The sequence below is a fragment of the Octopus bimaculoides genome, chromosome 3 (genome assembly GCF_001194135.2).
Source record: "Octopus bimaculoides isolate UCB-OBI-ISO-001 chromosome 3, ASM119413v2, whole genome shotgun sequence".
Classification (NCBI taxonomy): domain Eukaryota; kingdom Metazoa; phylum Mollusca; class Cephalopoda; order Octopoda; family Octopodidae; genus Octopus; species Octopus bimaculoides.
Genome location: NC_068983.1, coordinates 18,966,540 through 18,971,082, shown reverse-complemented (window position 1 = coordinate 18,971,082; position 4,543 = coordinate 18,966,540).

Here is a 4,543-nt window from a genome sequence, read left to right as displayed (position 1 = left end):
CATTCACTTGAACAAAACTGTACAAATCCAAATATATGGTACCCTAGGCATAACACCTACATGAACTTCTAACTTGTTGTCTCTTGAGGTCTCTGGGTGAGACTTGGATCCAACTTGTACAAATGCAAAACAAAAGTCAAACATAAAATAATAATAATAATAATAATAGTAATGATAATAATAATAGCAACATCGAAAAATACCTTAGGAATGAGACCCCAGGTCCGAAATTTCCCCAAGACTCCTGATGAAGGCTGGAGGGTATATCAGCAGAAACGTTAACAACAAACACGAGGAGGACAAATATCCGTCAAATATAAATAATGTAAATAACGTACATAATTCCTTATCTCTTAAATATAGAACTGTGTTTGAGCTAATTTTATGTCCATTTTTCCAGACTATGATTTACATTATCAACCAACTTTGGGCCAAATTTCTGGTGAGTGGTACCTAGCATGAAAAAATGAGAGGACTAATAATTTATGGTTTTGCAGTTTCCTTTTTCTCTAATGAATCTCTTTCTTCATAATCACTAGGCAATGGAATTCATCTACCCTTCCGGGTCAACGGAGAACGGTAGTGATTTTCATTACGGAATTACCTAAAGATGCATGCAAAAGATTGCACGCATAAGGTCAAGAATGTGCTATTTTGGCAGTAATTCATATTTATTTAAAGTGACAACAATCTTTTGAACAGAAGAAATACATTTCGGTTCCATCAAAAAACTATGTGTAAAGACTACAAACTCCAAATTTAATAAAAAAAAAAGTCGATTGCAAAGAAGAGTAAGCAAAGAAACTAGATTTTGACAGGCAGGAGCGACAGTAGAACCCTGCAGCAAATGTTTTGTTTTTAAATTTTAACGCATATCTAAATTTCTTTACAAAAATATTTATAGCGAGGAATAATTCACGACAGATATAGACCATAACCAGTCATCTTCCTACTTACATTCATCAACCACATTATTACACATCATAATTGCTTTACAAGGTAACTCCTATGTCATAAGTAACGATGGAAGGGAAAACTGAGATGTCTACCATCATAAAGGTCAGCAATTTAACAAAAGACCTAATACAGGTGAAGGAAAAGGTTACGTCCAACAAGCAGTGATTAAAATGTTTTTCCGAGACACCTACGTGAAGAGCGATTAAAATTTGCATCTCGTAGCGTTATATGCAACAACAGAAATAGCTACTTGTGTAGCTCAAATAGGATAAGTGCTTATGAAAGTACAACTTGATCCACTGAAGGCATTGGTCTGTCTTTGTGATGGAACAATATTTTCAGTGCTGGTCATCACTACAAGAACCTGAAGCGAAAACGAAAACATACAAAGTGAATGAAAATAACGAGATCGCATATGAGTTCAAGCGGACAACAACGATGTAAAAAGAGAAATTGAAAAGTGTCCAGTGGCTCATTTAGTCTACTAGCGACGTTCAGTTCTGATATTCACGTGTCTAAGACGAAGGAATAACCAAAACGTATCGAAGTAATTACATTTACCATTCCTGAGCCTGCATCGAATCAGAGAAACATAATATTCATCAGAATGAAGGCAGTGATCTATGAGGAAAATACTCGGCTGCATTTCTTCCACACTACATTCTGAGCTCAAGTATCGCTAAGGTCGACTTTGCTTTCATCCTTTCGAGGTCGACAAAATAAGGACCAGTTGATCACTCTGCTGGATGTAATCGACTTACCCTTCCCTTCAAATTGCGGGCCTTGGTCGAAAATTTGAAACCAATATTTATCAGTATTGATCTTAACATAGAAAAATATAAATTATATACCTTAAAAATATAGTATAAATTTATGTAAGTTAGCCTAACGTCAGTACTTAGAAACCAGTCATATTACTTTTAATGCAAATGTTCATTTATTTCAACAGACTTCTTTTAACTTAGAAAGCCACTTACTTCAGGGAGTTTATTTTCCTTGCGTTTTAGATCACCCAGTTGTATATATTCCGCATACCATTCAACATGGTATGTTTTGTTAAATGCATAATGGATCTCATTAAATATTTTCTACTATAAGCAAAGAGGGAGGGACTTAATTCATTTCATCATTATCAGTGCTCAAGTGGTATTAATATAACGACTCCGAAAAGATAGAAGGAAATGTAGACGCCGGTGTGATTTGAACATAAAGACGGACGAAATGTCGCTAATTGTATTTTCCGGCGTGATAACGATTCTACTAGGTCACTGCTTCATTAAATGGCGTTCATAAATGTTCAAATATTTGTTGTAACATTGCTAACAGATTTAGCGTTATCAGAAAAAAATTCTCCTACGTCTATATTGCGGACGCAATGATCTGGACAGGAGTGAATGAAATATTTGAGTTTATTCCAAAAGCAATGCAATCACTTCAAATGAATTTCCAAATAGTGGTTAAGATTATGGTTACACTATCTACTTTCTAAAATAAATTTTCCTCCAGGGAATATATTTCAGGTTTAGCTTACATTTGTAGCAATGTTGTGGCCACGCGTGTGCATTCAATTAGATTATACGCTTTTCCTTGAAAATAAACTGGCCGGGTAAACTATTTTGAACACCCGCAGGAAACGCACACACCCCGACAGGTTGCCCCTTCACAAAGACGATATCCCGTCAATCTCCACCCATATGAACGGACAAGCTAAGGGAAGTTTTGTTATCACCTGATGAAGATATTCAACATATTCGTCCTCTCCGTAACCGTAACTATGAAAATGAACACGGTCGACTTTCTAGATGTAACTAGAAATCTGAAAACAGTCAAGTACTCCTCTTATAGAAGGCCAAACGAAGAAACTATAAAAACCACTGACGTTCCAACCACACTCTTACCGGTGTAGTTAGAAACCTAATTATAAGTATTATCAAGATATCTAAGATTTCTGAAGATAGATTATTCTTCAGAATCGTCGTCCCCACTACAATGACCCATTAGCGAGGAGCAAAATTTCTGAGAATTTGGTACATATGGAGAACACACCACCTACATCTCCGCATCTGACAAGGAAGAAGATCACCTGGGACAACCATCCTTTTAAACTAGAAGTTTTCACGAAGGTAACTAGGAGCTTCCTGTCGTTGCTTACGAAACCTATCTCAAGGCGGCGAGATGGTAGAAACGTTAGCATGCCGGGCGAAATGCTTAGCGGTATTTCGTCTACCGCTACGTTCTGAGTTCAAATTCCGCCGAGGTCGACTTTGCCTTTTATCCTTTCGGGGTCGATTAAATAAGTACTAGTTACGCACTGGGGTCGATATAATCGACTTAATCCGTTTGTCTGTCCGTGTTTGTCCCCTCTGTGTGTAGCCCCTTGTGGGCAGTAAAGAAATAAGAAGACCATCTCAAGGGGCCACAAGTATTATAAGCATTTCAACTTTCATAAGGTTAAGTGAACATCGCTTCTAATGCTGCGTATCACAAAAGATATAACAATGCACACGTACAAGCACAAGCGCAACCTATAATTGCTAAGATCTACCAGCTGCCTTCTACATGGCTCTTGTCTCTGAAGACCTGTAATCTACAGATACACTCTCACACCATCTGATGGCTTCACAAGCATGACAGCTGATGACTTCAAGGGAAGGTACATGCAGCATATGCATGCCCTTAGACTTACGAATAGAGGGTATTCGACTTTTTTGTCTAGTTTCGTCTGAAGGTGTTGCGACATTTAGAATGACACCTCCAACGTCGAATGGACCATCGTCAACAGGACCACCAAATTACTCTGGCCCAATTGAGAGCTCTGCCACAGCGAAAAGCCACCTATCCTCCATCGACTCGCAGTATATATATATATATCAACAGAAAATATGAAGTGCCTTACTGCTGCTATCAGAGGTATACCCTCCTGGTGAACTTCAAGTAACTAGCAGCCGATAACCCACATATCACCTTTGGTTTGGCTGGACCTCAATAACTACTAACCCATAACCAATTGTAGGGTGCATAACCACCGATACCTGCGAAGACCATAGATAGCCTTCCACCCTCATGTATTGATTGTAACCTCCTACGAGCTTCATCCTTACACATATAAATATAGGAATGTATATACGTTCAAAACATCAGTAAGGACACGCTTCTATATATGCATCCTAAAGATATGGGCAAGCACACGGCCACACAAGTACGCCCGCAAACGCGTACACGCCCACATGAGTACACACCCACACAGCTGACCGAACCGGACGAATTAGAGTGCCTACAGACACAGCTGACGCACATGTAGGTGATATACACAACTGACACATGACTAAATATACGCGGTCACTAGAATTCACACATGGCACAGAAGCACCTACATCCATAGGTGTACATATGCAAGCAACCACGTGCGAAGTCAGCAGTGAGTTGCTGCCATCAACTCTCACTTACCTGCCAGTTGACACTCATGCGCATCACACCACACCACACACACACAGACATTGGAGTCACACATCCGCCGAGTGTGGACCAGATGTAACTCAAGACTTTTTATAGACGAACCATATATATATATATATGTATATATATA